Below are 19,150 nucleotides of genomic sequence, written 5' to 3'. Positions count from 1 at the left end.
AGTAGAACGATTTATAATCCTTTGGATATATACCCAGTAATGGGATTGCTGGGTCAAATGCTGACAACGTTTATAAAGGCCTTACAACCCCATTTGTCCATAGATAGAAGAATAAAAATGATAGTCTGTAAGATGGGAAATCAAAAGCTGTTCATGGGGGTAGAAAGGATTACCAGTGGGTATCACAGAGAGTCGAGAGTCATATAAATAATTAAAAACAACCCATTTAAACTAATTTGTAGGAATGTTTCTCTCCTGAGCTAAGGTATTCACTAAGGAAGCCAATTTTGTGGTGGGTCTAAAGAACTTTAACTCTGTGTCATATCCAGTCTCTGCTTGAATGCTGCTTAATTTCCTGAATAACATTTCAAACACATGGTAAGATTAACATCTTCCATGGGCTGAGAAAGGTTTAGAGAATCAGGCTGACGTGCTTTTGTCAAGCGTTTGAATTTGGAAATGAAAGAAGAAAGAAAAAACTCTCACCCTCCCCTCTTTTTTTTTTTTGAGACGGAGTTTTGCTCTCGTTACCCAGGCTGGAGTGCAATGGTGAGATCTCGGCTCACCGCAACCTCCGCCTCCTGGGTTCAGGCAATTCTCCTGCCTCAGCCTCCTGAGTAGCTGGGATTACAGGCACGCGCCACCGTGCCCAGCTAATTTTTTGTATTTTTAGTAGAGACGGGGTTTCACCATGTTGACCAGGATGGTCTCGATCTCTTGACCTCATGATCCACCCGCCTCGGCCTCCCAAAGTGCTGGGATTACAGGTCACCCTCCCCTCATAACTGAGCACTACGACACAGATGTGAAGAGCTAACATTGGTGAGAAACCTTACCCTCTTCCTCTGGTTTCTGCCACATCTCTCAGAGCTTCATCAATTGGCCCTAGTGGAGCGAAGTGTCCCTCTGTGGTTGTCAAATTGAAGGGAAGGAAATACGATTTCTTTTCTCAGTCCTCATAAGTTCTTACCTGAGACACTTTCCTGAAAAAATAAGTCAGACTGACAAGAGAAAAGCCGGAAAGGACTTTATTGATGAATGTTGTACCCATCCGGTAAAAGAGGCCTCAGTTCAAATGTATTTCTCTCTCCGGGCAGAGTAGATGAGGAATCTATCTTAAGTAGTATTTTAACATAAAACAATAAATCTTAGCATAGCGACAAAGAGAAGAAGGGTGCGGTTCCAGTCTTTTAAAGGCTGGGAAAATGTGGGACAATAGTAAAACTTGTTCCCAGATTCCTCTGGTGCGTGCTGATGCTTTCTCTGGACCAATTTCTAGTAAAGAAAGATTTATGTCCCAGCATCAGGCAGACAGAGGTAGGGGCAGAGTGTTTCCTTGCATTTTCAGTGTCTTTAACTTAATAATCCTCAATATTTTTGAAAGAAGTATTTTGGTTTCTTTCACAACAAAATAGAAATAATGGACAAATAAACCATCATTCTTCTTGGGCTCGATTTTTTTCCACAAATATAAGTGGACTCAAGTCAGAATATATACATAGGTAAGTTTTTCTTCAAGTAATGTATCAACTGGTTATATCTAAGAGGGTATTCCAAAGGGTTTTGAGCCCTTGAGATTGCTCTGAAGTAATTTTATGTATCCCTCAGGACCAGTGTTTATTCTAGTAGTTAAACTGTTCAGTAACTACAGTGCGAGTTCGACTGTATTGGATTTGATTTCCTAAAAACAATGATCACCCGACACTTAAACACGCTCGTTCCTGTGCACCACCAGTGCTTCCGGAGGCCGGAGAGGCACGCTGAGTCCTATCTCATCTCTCTGCAAAGGAGCTCCGGGCAGGCTATAGCTAAATTAACCCAGGCAGACATATATTCTCTGTATTAATGTAGCTTTATGAATTATAGGGTGTTTGAAGGCAACCTGGTCTTTTCAGTGACCCCTCCTCCTGCCAGGCTGGTAGTGTGTTGGCAAAATGTCTGTCCTTAGGGTATCCTCAAAGACTCCTTCCTTCTGTCCCCTCTGCCTCTGCCCTCTGGCTCTGCTCTCTGGCTAGTCTGCTCCCACAGGTCTTGGCTGTGCCACACTCCCCTTCTGCAGCCATTGCTTCACTTTTTATTCCACCCTCTGTTTGGGTCTTCAAAGAGTGATACTTGTATTGAAAGACGATTTCCGCGGCAGTGTCGTTCCCCTTTCCTTACTCTCCAAGCAGGTGGGCCAGTGGCGCTCAGGACTGAAACTGGCTGGGAATGTGAGAAAGATAAACCCCTTTCACTCCTGGCCTGCTACTTGAGACTAGAGCAAAATGCTGAGGGTTCAGGAAGGAAGAGCCAGTGTTCGCTGAGGAAGGAAGAAAGGACTGTTTAGACTTCAGCTGCTCCCTGAAAAAGGGGAACAATCTTCTGCCTCCTGGGAAAAGCCTTGAGGAGACAGCAAACTTGAGAAAAGTTTGTGGAAAGGAACAATGAGATCTCCAGGTCACAAAGGGGCTAGATGGGCAGCACTGAAGGATAACTCCACGGTAACCCGCATGGATTGATGACTATGGCGCCAAAGAGTGGGCATACCTGGGTGTGTCTGAGCAGAAGCCGGATCGAGGACCAGACCCCCTGCCCACCACCACAGGATCCCCTTCCCTTGAAGTGAACTGAACTTGAATTTGCATCACCCTAGTCGAATATGAGGCTTCAAATTAACAATTATATTGTTAAAGAAAATATGAATTAAATTTCTTAAAAGCTTTGGCTGCGGACTTAGATTTCTACCGACCATGTCTGTAGCACAGCACTGGCCGTTCTTTATTGTCTTTATTGCAGTTGTCTGTTTATTAATTTGTCTTCTTTACTATAAATTCCTTGAAGCAGGGAGCTACACTTGCCAGTAAACACCCAGTACTAATGCAGCGCCTGGCTCGTATTCAGCACCGCAGAATCCTCAGGAAGTGACACAGTTGGTGAACTTTGATGGCTGTGTCTACCACGTGCAACAGCGTCCCGTCGAGTGCTGGCTGGGTGACGGCCCACCCACGGCATGAAACGCTACGGCACCACTTACAAATGGTGCAGTGTACAAGTATTTGATGGCACGGGGAAATAGCTGTTACTTTGTTAAGCAAAAAGAAACAGGTTTCAAAACAATATGCTATCTTTTTAAATTTTTATGGAATTTATACATAGAATTTTTTTAGAAGAACATTCGACAGTGTAAATTATACCCCTGAGATGTGGGGTTATGGAGATTTTTAATTTTCTCGTGTGCTGTTTTGTATTTATCAAAGTTTCTCCTGAGACCACATTACTAGAAAGGGGAAAAGCACAAATGTAATCTAAGTTGATACGTCCCTTTACATTTCTGGTGGGCTTCCAGTTTCTCAAGCTGCTTTGTGGGGTCTCCAGAGTTCTGGGCAGGGGGACAGGAGGTAGAGGGCTCAGGGGCTCAGGGCCCGTCTCCCAGCCCTGTCTCCATTCATTTCTTTTCCTGCCATTTCCCCTGGATACACTTCCCCACCACCTCATCTTTCCCAAGACGCTTCTCTGTCCTCTGAGCTATGACACTGTGGATGAACGCTCTCTTAGCTTTCTGGCTGCAGCCACCTCTATGCAGGGACCCTTGGCCTGTGGACTTCCCTCCGCTACCACCACCCCTCCTATGAAAACTCCCTCGGCCACCCGTCCTCATCCCCAACCCATGTGGGACCTTCCTTCCCCACCAGTAACCCCATGGGGGACCTCCTTTCCTCACCAGCACCCCCAGGTGGGACTTCCTTCCCCCACCAGAACCCCCATGCAGGGACCTCCCTTCCCCACCAGCACCCCTACTTGAGACCTCCTTTACCTACCAGCACCCCCGGGTGGAACCTCTGTCTCTCATCAGCACCCCCATGTGGGGACCTACCTCCCCCACCAGTACCCCCATGTGGGACCTCCCTCCTCCACCATCACCCCCGTGCAGAACCTCCCACCCCATCATCACCTCCATGCAGGACCTCCCTCCCACACCAGCACTCCCACATGGGACTTTCCTACCCCACCAGCATCCCCATGCAGGGACCTCCCTCTGCCACTAGCACCCCAATGTGGAACCTCCATGCCCAACTATCACCCCAATATGGGATCTCCCTTCCCTCCCCCACTAGCAGCCCCAAATCAGGTCCTCCCTCCCGCACTCCCACCCCCTTGTGGGGATCTCCCTTCATCACTAGTACCCCCATTGTGGGATCTCCTTTCCTCACCTCCAACCCCCATGTGACAGCCAGTACGTATGGGTGGAATCACACAGTACTTGTCCTTCTGCATCTCGCCCTCACTACCATTCTGGGACCCTCCTGCGTCTCTGCCCTTCCTCAGTCATCACAGTCTCTGTACAGCCAGGGGCTCACTCTTTGCCTTTGGCCCTGCTGTTTCCCCTCACGCTAATGTCAACATTTGGGTTTGCCTGGAAACAGGAAGGATAAGAACATTGATTCTTGTTTTTTATTTGTGGAAAATTTGCACAACACAGAATGTACCATCTTAACCATTTTTAGGTGTACAGTTCGGTGGCATTGAGTAACTCACATCGTAGTGCAGCCATGTCCGGCATCTATCTCCAGGACCTTTCCATCTCCCTAAATTGAAACCCTGTCTCCACCCAACGCTATCTCCCCATTTTCTGGCTTCTTTGCCCCCATCCCCCACTGTTCTACTTTCTATCTCTATGAAACTGACTACTCTGGACACCTCGTATGAGTGGAATCATACAGTGTTTGTCCTTCTGTGTCTGGCTTATTTCACTAGCATGATGCCCTCCAGGTTCATTCATGTTGCAGCATGCATCAGAATTTCCTTTCTAAGGCAAACACTGCACGGGTAGACCATATTTGTCCATCCATTTATCTGTCCTGAACACTTGAGTTGCTTCCATGTTTTAGCTATTGTGAATAATGCTGTTGTGGACATGGGTGGACAAATGGGTCTTCAAGGCCCTGCTTTCAATTCTTTCATGTATGTACCCAGAAGTGGAATTGCTGGATCAGATGAAAATTCTATAATTAATATTTCAAAGGTACCACCATACTATTTACTACAGTGCCTGCCGCATTTTCCATTCCCACCAGCAGTGCACAATAATTCCAGTTTCCCCACATCCTCACCAATACTTGTTATTTTCTGAAGAACATTGCTTTTTTAAAAAGGATTCATTAACAAAACATCTTCTGAAGACTCACCATGTTCCTGACCCTCCCTGCTTCCCAGGGATAGCCAGCTTTGATCGCACAACTTCTGGGTGGGTACGGGAGGCCAGCAAGCACTGAGACAGATGCTGTGGGCAGGGCATCTCCGAGAAGGAAATATTTTTTTTCTCCATTTTTAAGGTGAGAAACTGAGGCCCAGGAATGTAAAACCATTAGCTTAATGTACAATATTAAAAGGGAAACCCAGGGTTCAAATCCAGGTCTTTCTGGTTTCATAGCCTTATCTCTTAATTCTGATGCCAGCCTGCCTTCCCTTCCACCACTGAGGGACCGAGAGTCGGAGAGGTGGCACGGTGTACCCACATCCGCACCACTGGTAAGCAGCCCTCCAGCATCACACCCAGGCTTTCTAAGATGCTTGGCCTCTTTGAAAAGAGTCAAATCAAGAGCCATCCCACAGATGGGAGCCAATGACTTTAGGTGGGGAAAGAGAATGGGAGCAGAGAGAACAAGACTGTTCCAGAAAGAGAAGAACCAAGGATGTGGATTAGACATAAAGGTCTAATTAACATTTATTACGAGTTAAGTGCACTGCCATGTGTCAACTCCTGTAATCCCTGAAGTAATCCTGGGAGACAGGCATTTCATTTCTCACCTTATAGATGGGGCACAGAGGACACACACGGAGGTATCTTGCGTGGGTCCCATGGCCAGCAAGTGTTGGTGAAAGGCTATAATCCTGGCTGGTTCTACCCAGGTGCTCCATCTTCATCCTGTAAAACTCTCTGTGCCTTAGTTTCTCCTATGAAACAGGACACCTACTTCATAGGGTAGTTGTTGGGATTAGTGATAAAGTATTAAGAGTAATATCCGGGGCACAGTTAATCCAATGTAAATATTAGCTAATTGTCTTAGTCTGTTGCCTGTTGCTATAATGGAATACTGTAGGCTGGGTAATTTATAAAGAAAATTATTTATTTTATTTTATTTTTGAGATGGAGTTTTGCTCTGGTTGCCCAGGCTGGAGTGCAATGGCACAATCTCGGATGGCAACCTCTGCCTCCCAGGTTCAAGCAATTCTCCTGCCTCAGCCTCCTGAATAGCTGGGATTACAGGCACGCGATACCACTTCCAACTAATTTTGTATTTTTAGTAGAGACAGGATTTCTCCACGTTGGTCAGGCTGGTCTTGAACTCCTGACCACAGGTAATCTGCCTGCCTCAGCCTCCCAAAGTGCTGGGATTACAGGCATGAGCCACTGTGCCTGGCCTAATATTTGTATTTTTAGTAGAGATGAGGTTTCACCATTTGGTGAGGCTGGTATTGAACTCCTGATCTCAGGTGATCTGCCCATCTCAACCTCCCAAAGTGCTAGGATTATAGGCATGAGCCATTGTGCACGGCCTAAATTTAAATATCGAACTTAGCATCATGTAAAGCAATGAAAATATGTCAAAGCCACAAGTTCAATGGGCCAGTAATATATCTATTTTCCAATATCTATTTAAAATTATAAGAATTAAAATAAAATGCCTTTAGATGTGTCTAAAGTCCTCCGGATTCTACCTGTGGCAGGTATAGTACTACTCTTTAGAGAGACACCAAATTCCTCTGTCTCCCACGGTGCCGAGGTTTGATGCTTATCAAAGGAATAGAAAATCTAATCGATTAAGAAGAATTAATTACTTGATTGATTATTGTCTTCAGGGGAGATATTTTTCATTTTTACCCTGTAGCTAATCAGTGGGTCAAGTTATAGACTAGAAGGAGGCGTTTCCTCATTCTCTGACCAACCATTTTTTCTGACCAGCCATAAACCTCCAACAAGCAAATCTCTCTTTGAAACCTGGTGACTGGATCCCTTCCTACAATTTCACAGCTTTGTCGGGAAATTCTGCCTTCCTTCTGGATCAGGAACGTAAAGTCCCAGTCCATGGCCAGTGTCACAGATTCATTCACATTTGTTCCATGTTGCTGAAATATGACTCTTCTCTGTAAATCATTACATGTTGGAGTCTTTTCCTGGCCAAAAAGAAAATGAGATGAATAAAAAAATGGGCCAAGAAATGCAAACAACTGAAGCTGAGCCGCTCAATTCAGAGGCGCACGAACGTTCTAGTCATTCCGTGGCTGTGTTTGCTTGAGTGACCTGCACCGGGGCTTACCACCGTGTGATTCTGTGACCACATCACTTTTACTCAGTGCTTTAAAGGTTCATCGAAACGACCAAATGGGCTGCTCTCCCTCACGTTCATATGCAATGGCAAAGCAGAATTCAGGGTTGTTGCTACACTTTTTTTTGACATTTAGGACCCAGGTCATGATGCAAAACATTAAACTTTAAAAAATGTTTAGGTTGAGATTTATAAAAATGGATTTTAACCGTTTAAAGGAGGGAATAAGCAGAATGAGTGATGGAGTGACGTTCCTTCTCAGCGTGAGCTGCCTGGCTGCATGTGGCCACCCTGGACCTGGCCGGTGGTCACTTTGTCCTTAGTCTCCTCCGTGCTGGGAGGCTGTGTCTGCCCTTCCACCTGGCTCCTTCCAAAGAAAATCAGGCGCTAGTTCATGTCTCCCCTCACCAGTGATCACAGGGAGGAAGGGGAGTGGAGGGGCCGTGGAGGCTCCCACAGGCTTGTGGCCGGCCTGGACGGGGTCCCTGCCCTCCCGCTGTTCAAGACACTCTGGGTGAGGAGCAGAGGGCCCTTGTGCGTGTTACTCTTAATTCCAGACTTTCTTCAGTCTCCAAAGAGAGTCCGTATGGGCAGGATGACACCTCCTCTTAGGGATGAAGGCAGGCAGCCTTCAGAGTCCCTTTGGAGCGCAGAAGGAAAACTCAGTCATGTAACAAGGTAGAGAAGGGAGGGGTGTCTGTGTCACCAGAGTCTCCTGAGACCTAGGTGTGTGTCCCCAGCATTCGGGATGGCGGGTTTTGTCCTGGAGATTTTGAAGGAGGAACCTGGAGGACGGGTGTGTCTGCGGGGAAGGAGGTGGGATGTGACAGGAGGGAGAGGGCCTCCGGGCAAGGCTTAGCGGGGATGGGGGCTGCAGGAGCTCCCAGTGCTGTGCCCGGCGGGGTGGAGATGCGTGGTCGCGGGGCCGTGCTGGGCAGGGCACCCTCCAGGGAGCCCGTGGGTGCCCGGGGGGAGGGCGGGAGGTGCAGGCCGTGTAGGGAAAGGGCATCGGTAGGGAGCGCGCGCTTTTGCGCACCTGTCCTGAACAGGGCACAAGGAAGGGCCGGGCTGTCTCCATGCGGCCTGGCTCCCGAGCCCGCCCTTCCTGGCCAGCCCAGCCAGGGCCCCGCCAAGTCCGGGAGACAGAGAACGGCTTCGCTATGGGAAGCCCACACCTGCAGCAAAGGCAACACTTCGGTCAGGGGAGAAACACAGCTCCACTCGCGTGGCGCCCAGGCCTGGGGTTCTGGGGGCGGCAGGGGCCCTGCTGAGCCCGGGCGGGAGCCGTCCTGCCTGCCCTGCCTGCGACAGAGCGTCCCGGGGCCTTCCCTTCTCGCGCCGGGCCCGGCACCCCGGTGTCGGGGCCTCCTCCTGGGGCTTCGTGGCCGTCGGAGGGGCCGGGATCCCTCTGCGCCGGCGGCTCCGGGGCCTGCTCCGCGTTCCCAGCCAGCACCGCAGGGAACCTGCGCACCCCAGGGCGAAAGGCGGGCAGCTTGCGGGGCAGCGGGGCAGAGCGGAGTGCGGATGCACAGAGGGGCCAAAGGCCGCTGCAGAAAGAGACTGGCGTTGCGGGGAGGATCTAGCGGTCACCGGGGGTGTGGGGCGAGGGCCTGGGCAGAGCCCTACTGAGGCTTGTCTCAAAACCAGGAAGCTCCCGGTGTGCCTCCGCGGTGCCGCCCGGGGCTCCTGGTGTCACACAGACTTCTTGCAGGGAGGAGTAAAAGAGGCTGCACAGCGCGGCTGCCTGACACTCGAAGGCCTGGGAACAACCCTGGGCTCCGCACTCCCTGCGTGGCTGCAAAGGCACAGGGGGATGAATTTGGCCAAATGCAGGTGCCCCTCCGCTGGGCATCTCTGCCTCCTGCCCTGTCTCTGTCCAGGCAGGCCAGGGGACCAGGCCTCAGGGGCTAGAGCCAACTGTCTGCTTCTCTGCTTTTTCAACAGAACCACCATAAAAATACGTTACATACGCTAATAATGAATTATATTAGAAACAAAGGAAATAAATACGCCAACTACCCACTTCTTCAGAATCGCATTTACCAGCATCTTTGCTTTAGGGGCGGTTTGTATGTTTCGCGTCTGTGGGGTGAAGGGTGTGCTGCGGGGCGGACTTTTCCAGTCCTGCATTCAGGAGCATCAGGCTGGTAGCTTGAGGCTGGTGGGAGTATTTACACCACGGGGGTGGGCAGACAGTGCGCATCAGGGCTTGCCGCACCCCCTCCTCCATGTGGCTGACAAGCCATGCATCAGCACACACTGGGTGGGGTTGGTTTGCTCTTCCGCTCCCCGTTCCTCCCCCCCCTTCTCCCACATCTGGCTTTAGCAGCTTGCGGGTATTAGGGTGAGGAGGAAGGACAGCAGGGACGGAGAGGGACTAGGACCTTTCCCTCTCTTGTAATTTTTTTTTTTTTTTTTTGAGATGGAGTCTTGTTCTGTCTCCAGGCTGGAGTGCAGCGGCGCAATCTTGGCTCACTGCAATCTCCATCTCCCAGGTTCAAGTGATTCTCCTGCCTCAGCCTCCCAGGTACTTGGGACTACAGGCACACGCCACCACACCCAGCTAATTTTTGTATTTTTAGTAGAAACGGGATTTCACAATATTGGCCACGATGGTCTCAATCTCCCGACCTCATGATCACCTACCTCGGCCTCCCAAAATGCTGGGATTACAGGCGTGAGCCACTGCGCCCGGCCTCCTCTCTGGTAATATTATAGTACAGCTTTTTCTTGGACAACCCTGGCTGGCCAGAGGTTCCAAGGGCTGGCTCTCGTCACTGAGTCCTAGGTGTGGCAGCGGGAAAGGCCCCAGGTCTTTGGTTCGTAGTGATGGAAGGAGAGCCCTTGGAAGCCCCATCCCTGCAGGCCCTACCCAAGGCTCTTGTTCTGGGCTGAGCCAACTCAGCCAGGCCCGGTGACTTCTGTTGGGTCTGCTCTTGCCTCCCTGCACCGTGGCTGCCCCACACCTGTCTGCATCTCCTTTGCCCTCTCTCTCCAGGTGTCTTTCCCTACTTCTCAGACATTGGGGCCAGGGAGGTGAGCGTGTGGGCCTCCTGCATGCAGCTGTCTGCAGACTCTGTCTTGGAGCACCCCTCCTTTGGCTCTGGCAGGGGAAGAGCAGCCCACCACACTAGCCTCAGGAGGCAGGAAAACCCACTGGGTCTCTCCGGCCACGGGACGCTCCTTGCTGTGAGGGTCTCCAAGCCTCCCTGCCTCCCGCTCCCCCTACCAGGCATGTGCCTGGCCAAACCGCGAGAGGCAGTGCTGACACTTAATCAGAGGAGTCTCACTCTATTATCTTCAGATTTCTTTCGAATTAGATTTCTCCTTGCCTCTTTGCCTTGGTCACACATGGCAGGCGATTACCAACAGCCCAGGCTCTGCCATCCCAGGGCACCACATTTGCAGAAGGGGCTTCTGGGGGTCGGAGTGCAGCTGTGTTTGCTTCCATGAGGACCACCTCTGCCTCCCGGGACAGTGGGCTGGAGAGAGCTGCGTTCGTCACAGCCAGAAAGGGGCGGGAGGACAGGGCCTGGGCTGGTGCGTGCAGGGTTTCCTCCGCAGAACCGGGATGCTCTGCTACAGGCTCAGCCAAGAAAAACAGGAAGCCCCTCCCACACGGCCCGACACGCAGCAGGCACTCAATCAACGGCAGTCAGAGTCACCATGGGAGAAGGGGCACCAAGGCACAGGGACATATGCAGCTGCACACGTGCGGCTCAGTGGAGAAGACGTCCAGCGGGCTTATGTGCATGTCTCTGTCCCCATCTTGAGTCAGGAGTTGTTTCTTAGGGATCACTCTGCTGCACAGCCAGGGTAAAATGCCTACTGCCCTTGTGCCCATGGCTGACGAGCTCCTGGAAGCCGTGAGGGGTGTCAGCACCTTTTTGCAGCCCTGAGAGGAGAGGGCCAAAGGAGACCTCAGTTATCCAGACACATCACCTGCGGAATCTCTGACGGGTCCAGGGAGCAGGGCAGTTTCGAGCACTCTACCTGCCGAGACAGCTGCTGCACCGGTTAGGAAGTAGCTGCAAGGGAGGCGGTGGCAGGGCAGCAGTCCCACCCCTCTGCGCACCGCGGCCCTTCAAATATGCATCGCTGCTCTCCTGCTCCTGCTGACCTTCTCCTCTTACAACCCAACATTTTTACCTCCTCAGGGGTGGGGAGGCATGAATAAATAAAAATCCGAAAGCGTTAAAGGTAGCCCAAGGGGTAGGCTCTGTCCCCACCTCCCTTAGCCCGCTGCCAATATCCCACAGTTCCATCGGACCGTCTCTACTGGGTTTGGGTGTCTTATCTATTCATTATTTCTCTCATGCATGTTGCCCAGGCGGAGAAGGATTTCTTTAATACCAGAGAAGTCATGTGGAAACGAGACCCCAGTTGAGTGGTGTGACTCTGTGGGAGTGATAACTGTCTCGGGTCCCGTCCTTCCTCCCAAGATAAGCAGAATCCATTGAGGGAGGCGTGACAGTGCAGGAGAGAAGCAGTTTCTGCCTTTACTTCCGTGTCCTGCTCTTAAGACACTGAACATCAAGCACAAAGTTCCAGGCCCTAACTGAGCAGAGCCCGCAGGGAGGCCACCACCTTGCTTTTTCTGGATACTGGCTTCCACCAAGGCAGCTGATGTGCAGAGTACGGTATAAGCAGAGGATGCCTGCTCTGGAAGCTGTGTGGCTGGAACCCGAGGGGAAATGTTGCAATGGGTACAATTTGTTATTCTGCGTGTGTATGCCAGGGATGCTCTTCTCTTCATTTAGTCATCCTAAATTCAACTGTTAAGTCATTATTAGTAATTCTAATTTCTCGTTTAATTTCCATGCAAGATAGGACTTCCCTGTAAAATGCACAGATAGAGGAAGTGTTCTATATTTAGTGAGAGAGATATTATCTATGAATTACAGGGAAACAATTACATCAAGGTCCTCCATTGATGAAATAAACCACAAGAAAGAAAAGAAGAGTAGGAGAGGAACGCTGTGCTAAAAATGGGTAAGAAACAAAGCTAGTTGACTCTCCTATGTCTGATGATTCCTTTACCTCCACGAGTCCCCCGAGTGAATGAGAAGCATGGCCTTTGTGCCCTTTGGGGTTAAGGGAACAGCATTAGAGTCGTAACAATTTCCTCCTGACCCTAAGAAAACCATTATCTTCTGGACTGGACAGTGATGTCTCAAAACCACAAACCACCAGGGTAATTGCCTGCTTTCTTAGGAGGAATGAGAAGGGCACAATGTCTCTTTGGTTGCTTAAAACCAGGCATCCAGAGAGAGCTTCCTGTCTCATACCCAGTCCAGTCTTTCACATTCTTAAAGAGGGAGACTGAGGTCGCTTGCAGGAAAGGGACCTGCCCAGGGCTGGATGGCTAATGGAGAAGAGGCTGCCCAGGGCTTCAGCGTCCCTGACATGTTCTTCCCTTTCGGAACAGGAAATTCTCAGCTTCTCCCAGCAGTTAGTGTCCCAGAGAAACTTGATAACAGCCTGCAGACTAGAACGGTTCTGTGAATTTCTTAGTAGCCACACTCCAAAAGAATACAAAGTAACAGGTGGAGTTAATTTTAGTAATCTATTATATGTCATCTAATATTATTACTAATTTTAGGAAATCTATTATATGTAATCTAATATCATCCTTTCAACATGTATGCACTCAATGAAAGCAGTTATTATGAGATAGTTGGCATCCTTTCTGGCACTAACCCTGATGTACGTTTCATACTTCCTGCAGACCTCAGGCAGACCAGCCCCCTTCAGGTTCTCAGCAGTCACATGTGGCTCGTGGCCGTGGTGTTCAACCGTGAAGACGAGGACTTGCCTCTGGTCAGGAGACACAGCCGGGCTCTGATGCTGGTGCCGCTGCTGCTTAAGGATGTGACTTTAGACGTCGTCCTGCCCTGCTGGAACCCAGCCTTCCTCAAGCCAAAAACGAGGCTACATACAAATACCTCCTCCACTAACATGTGAGGCCTACATGATCCCATAGAGTCCAAGATATCCAGGAGGCATCTTGCTTGGTGCCCAGCACACAGTGGTATGCTGAATCCTATTGCTATTATAAAGAGTTGTGCCATTCTTTAGGTAAAATTCTTTCTGGGGGTTCTAGGAAATACATCCTTTCTCAGATTTTCATCAGGGTAATTCAGGACCACATTTTGTTAGAGATTATCAGTTGTGAGTAACTCAATTTGATGTTTTAAAAACATGTATTGAAAACCTCCTGGGTGGAGACGTTGGGCTTGGATACGGGAGCTTGATGTTTAAAAAGACGTGGTTCCTGGTGATGAGGGAGACAGAATTTGAGAACTCCCTGTACTTTCTGCATAAATTTTCTGTGTAACTAAAACTACTCTGAAAAATAAAGCCCATATATATTTTGAAAAGACATGGTCCATCATTAGCCTGACTGGACCTTTGTACAAATTAGATAGAGGCACCTCTTTCTGAGACCTTTATTGCCAACAGTCAGAAAGTTATACTAATAAATGTATACGTATTACATATATATATGTGTTTATAAATACACAGACAGCGACCACGATGTGACTGGTGCCTTGGAATTGTGCAGTGTAAAACCTACACAGCAGTGCACGGCAACCCTGTTCACCATCAGTCTACTGGAGGAAGCGGACACGCCAATTAATGACTAGACCGGCGGGCAGGATGAAACAGGTCCACTAACAGCGGGAAAATGAGAAGGCAAAGGATAAAGAAGGAAATCAGCCTGGGAAGTATACCGAAGAGGTGAAGAAAGAAAACGGGGACTGAGGCGAACGGGGTGACAGGCAGTGGAGTCACACCCCAGGGAGTGTGACACTCCCACTCTGCCATCTTCTGTTACTACTGCTACCTGTACACTGAGCATCCATCAGTGTACTCCTGGGCATGTCTCTGAGGACTGGGGATGCCCCTGGAGCCATGTGGTCTTGTAAAAGTGAGACATTGAGTTAAGCTTTCTAGCTCTGCTGGCAGTGCTGACACTTAATCAGAGGAGTCTCACTCTATTATCTTCAGATTTCTTTCGAATTAGATATCTCCTTGCCTCTTTGCCTTGGTCACACATGGTGGGCGATTACCAGCAGCCCAGGCTCTGCCATCCCAGGGCACCAGTCTTGGCACTGAGTGCCCATCCCAGGGCACTCATTTCTTAGACTAAGAAGAAATTTCTTAGACTAAGATGGCAGCCCAGGCTCTGCCATCCCAGGGCACCAGTCTTGGCACTAATTGCCCATCCCAGGGCACCAGTCTTGGCACTGAGTGCCCATCCCAGGGCACTCATTTCTTAGACCATCTGAAACAGCTTTGAAACATACTCCACCCCCACAGAGAGAGAATGTAGTTGACCTGCCAGCACCAGGTTCCAGCAGGCTTGTTTCCCAGTGGTGGATGGAAGACCCTTAGTTCATTCATGCCACGTCTTTTCCTAGAGACTCATATGAATGATGCCTTGGAATTGTGTAGTGTAATGTGCTTTGAGTATGACTGACTCCTTGGTATCCATTGCTTTCAATGTCATGGCACTGGCCTTACTCCTCTTCATAAGACAGATCAGCTACACCAAGCTCAGATCCACGCAGAGCTGCCACCTCTGTTCATTTTCTCATGAGTCATCCTTAATGAGTTACAAAAACGCATGACCCACGCAGTCATGCAGAAGCCAACACTAGACACGCACTCCTTCCCGCAGGGTGGTGCGGTGGGGTGGGAGAGTTCTGAATAAGCGCCTGCCTTTAACTTCCTGAAGTCAGGGTCAAATCCAGCAGCCACCTCAAACCACACCTTCACAGGAACAGTCATAGCTTTGCAAAGGACTGAGAAGAGACAGTTGCATGTGACCACATCCACCAGAGATTACACTCACATCCCAGCCAACCTGTAGTGAGACCGCAGGAGAAAGGTCAGACCTGCCACACAGCAAAACTGATGCAGCCTTGCCAAGCTCGTGGAGCACATCAGGAGGTGTGGGCTGGAAGAACCAGATCTTTTTTACACGTCTATATCATTTCAATTTTTGCTTTAGAGTGAGGGGGTCTGTGCAGTTTTGTTACATGGGTATATTGCCTGACACTGAGGTTTGGGATATGCTTGATCCCATCACCCAGGCACTGAACATAGCACCCAACAAGTAGTTTTTCAACCCTGACCCCACTCTCTCCTCCATCCAGTAGCCCTCAGTGTCTACTATTGCCAAAACAGTCAGATGTTGAAGGTGGGTAGCAATCTCCATTTCCACTGTGCTTTTCCAGAAACATTCCATTTGCATTCTGCCTCTCAAGCTATATTGTTTGTGATGACCGACATAAGTAATAAATGGAAGCATCCATGGGAATGCTGCATACCAACAGCCAGACAAAGACTCAGTCCCCTGCAGGTCAGTGGGGAGTGCGCAGAGGAGAGGCTGTTACGTCTGCATGTTTGAATATTTCATGAACAAATAAATGTCCACCCAGGAAGATATGTGGACGGCAGATAGGCGCATGGAAAGCTGCTAAATGTCATTCATCATTTCAGAAATTCAAATTCAGTTACAATGGGCTCTGTACTCCTTTTACAATGGCTACAGCGAGAATGGAAAAAATCTGACAATACCCAGCGTTGAAGAGGACACGAACAACCAAAACTCTCCTATGTGTTGCTGGTGAAAGTGAAATATGGTAAACCAGTTTGGGAAACAGTTTGGTGGTTTCTTATACAGGTAAACATAGGCTTACCATCTGACCAAAAAATTCTGCTACTAGGCATTTAACCAACAAAGATGAAAACTTACCTTCACATAAGCATGAATTAATTTTCAGTGCATTTAAGTGGAAGAAGCTGGACTCAAGAAACTACCTGCTATAGGTTTCACTTATCTGATATTCTGGAAAAGGCAAAAAGCAATAGGGACAGAGGAGGGATCAGGGAATGCGGGGGCTGAGGGCGGGAGGAGTCTGCCGCAGGCAGCACGAGGAGGGCCGCGACTGTTGAGCCCATGCGTGTGGTAGTGCTTACCCAATCTGATGCACTGTCGAAACATACAGGACCGCACACCACAAACAGTAAATTTGGCCGGGCGCGGTGGCTCATGCCTGTAATCCCAGCATTTTGGGAGGCCGAGGGGGGCAGATCACCTGAGGTCAGGAGTTTGAGACCAGCCTGGCCAACATGATGAGACCTCATCTCTACTAAAAAACAAAATACAAAATAAGCCAGGCATGGTGGCGCACGCCTGTAGTCCCAGCTACTCAGAAGGCCGAGGCGTGAGAATCTCTTGAACCCAGGAGCTGGAGGCTGCAGTGAGCCAAGATCATACCCCTGTACTCCAGCCTGGGCGACAGAGCAAGACCCTGTCTCTCTCTCTCTCTCTCTCTCTCTCACACACACACACACACACACACACACACACACACACACACACAAATGTGAATTTTACTGTACCCGCACCTAACTTTGTTTTTAAAAACAAAAAACAAAAACCCTCCATCAAAAGTAGGCATTTTAGTAGCATCTTGTCTGAGAAAAATCATTTTCCCACTGAGGAATACCATTGCATTCAGTTTTACAAATACATGTTCCTAGAAGAGCCAAAATTAAGCTTAAAGAAGCAAAACAAAAGAAAGAAGCTGATGTTATTGACTTTTCCAGTCTCCTCATTTCATTCAGGTCAGGAAAGGATCAGGGAAGGGAAGTAAGCATCCAGCAGGCCGTGGCTCAAAGGTGCCTCCCAGACCTAGCACGCCTTTGCCCTCTCCTTGTAGGTGCAGAAGCTAAGGGCGTGTGTGAGTCCAGCCTGGACCTCAGCCCTGCTGTCGAGACTCTGCCAGGACAAAGGGAGGCACTGGTCCCCAGGGGTCATCCCAGACCGTGGCACATTTCTGACTGCCAGCATCTTTGCTACCTTCTCTTTCATTTTCCTATGATCCTGTTTCCTTTCAAAGCTGTCTCCTATTTGAGGGACCGCCCATGGGATGGGCTAGGAGGGAGGGAGGAGAGGGTGGTCAGTGTTTCTCTGTGTCCGTCACCAAACTCTTCATGGCTCTCCTTCTTCCTTTGGCATTTCTCGCTTGCTGGGCAAGTTGCAGAATGCCAGGACTCAAGCAATCTTCAGCGGCTGTGGCCAGGCACCCTCAGCCCAGGACGCAGGAAAGGCAGAGTCCTGAAGTCACTTTCCCATGGCCTTCCTGATCCCAAGGGCTTCCCAGAGGAATCTGAGAGCCCATGGTTTGAGGATGCAGCCGAGTCCCCGGAGGCACAGGGGCATTCTGCACCCTCGCTCCACCCCCAGGCCCAGAGTTGCATCTTACTCATTCTATATCCCCAGGCACCAACAAATAGCTTGGGTAGTCGTGGATGATTCATCAATATGTGCTTAAAAGTTAAATGCACAGTAACGGGGCTAGGACTGCCACCCCTCGCTCCACTCCTCAAAGGAACGGGGCAAGAATTCTATCAGAGATACAGGATGGAATTTTTGTGGGGAGAGGTTACCTCATCTTAGACGGATCATTTTCATCGCGCTTTCAGATGACACACACTTGGAATAAACACTGCACCATTGCAGTAAGAATGACCCTAACTGCAGAGCTGGCAGCTGGCAGAGCCATTCGTACAGGGAAGCAGCTGAGTTCCCTGCGGCCCAGCAGGAATATTCTGGGCACTGCGTGCGCCTGCTCCATCCACTCTTTACAAAGTGGCCTTGTGGGGCCCAAGACCCCTGTGGGCAAGCTGAGCAGTGGAGAAAAACACAAGAAGAGGCAGCAGCCCACGAAGGGCAGCAGGAGGGCCACCGTGAGGGACGGAGAGCCGTGACTCATTTCTCCACCGACGCCCAGTTTTCATCTCCGCAGGCTTGATCAACTGTCAGCTTTCACGGGAAAACGCCCAGGTCAAAGAAAGTTCTTCAGTTATTAGAAACACTGTGTGGTTTCTCCCAATTCCTTGGCCTCAGCCACTGTCATGAGCTGAAACACAAGGCAATCTGCCATCAAGCTGGCCTCATTTGTTTTTGATCAGGGTGCGTTAGAATGGGAAAGAAACATGTCTTTATTAGTTGAGATATGAATGGGCTGACGAAGGCTTGCAAAGCTTCAGAGGCAGGATTTCTGGTCTGGGGGCTCCGCCGGGGCGCAGTCAGGGGCAGCACATCAGTAGCCAGCAGTCTGCCCTCCCCATGTGGCATCCTCCTGAGTTCTGCCCTTCAGCGCACTGCCCTCCCAGGACAGGCCAAGCCTCATCTCGTTCGCGAGCTGGGAAGCCCCCATGGAGAGTCTGCACCCTTTGGCCTCCATGCCCAGCCCTGGGCCCAGCAGATGCCTGCTGCACCAGCCGTGCTGCTATCGGGGCAGACACGGTGTGGTGATCACAGATGGAAGCTTCTGTGTCTGGGATTCACAGGCAAACAGTCACATCCATCTGCCGTCACATCCATCTGCTGAACCAAACACCACCTGCTGACGCACCCCTGAGTAATAGCTGGCTATTTCCCTAAATCAATTTCACTGGAAACCACTGTGAATGTTCAAGAGAATGTGTTTCATTCTGCTCTGGAATGAGTCCAGGAGAGAACACCAGGGGTCTCAGCTAGGTGCAGGCAATAGAAAGATGAAGGAAGTATGGACATCAATTTTTTTATATACATGTAACATAAAAATGCACCATCTTTTTTTTTTTTTTTTTTTTTTGAGATGGAGTTTCGCTCTTGTTACCCAGGCTGGAGTGCAATGGCGCGATCTCGGCTCACCGCAACCTCCGCCTCCTGGGTTCAGGCAATTCTCCTGCCTCAGCCTCCTGAGTAGCTGGGATTACAGGCACGCGCCACCATGCCCAGCTAATTTTTTGTATTTTAAGTAGAGACGGGGTTTCACCAT

Source organism: Aotus nancymaae, unplaced genomic scaffold (assembly GCF_030222135.1).
Source record: "Aotus nancymaae isolate 86718 unplaced genomic scaffold, 86718_ANA_hifiasm-v0.15.2.pri h1tg000098l, whole genome shotgun sequence".
NCBI classification, from domain to species: Eukaryota; Metazoa; Chordata; class Mammalia; order Primates; family Aotidae; genus Aotus; species Aotus nancymaae.
This window is presented reverse-complemented; position numbering follows the sequence as displayed.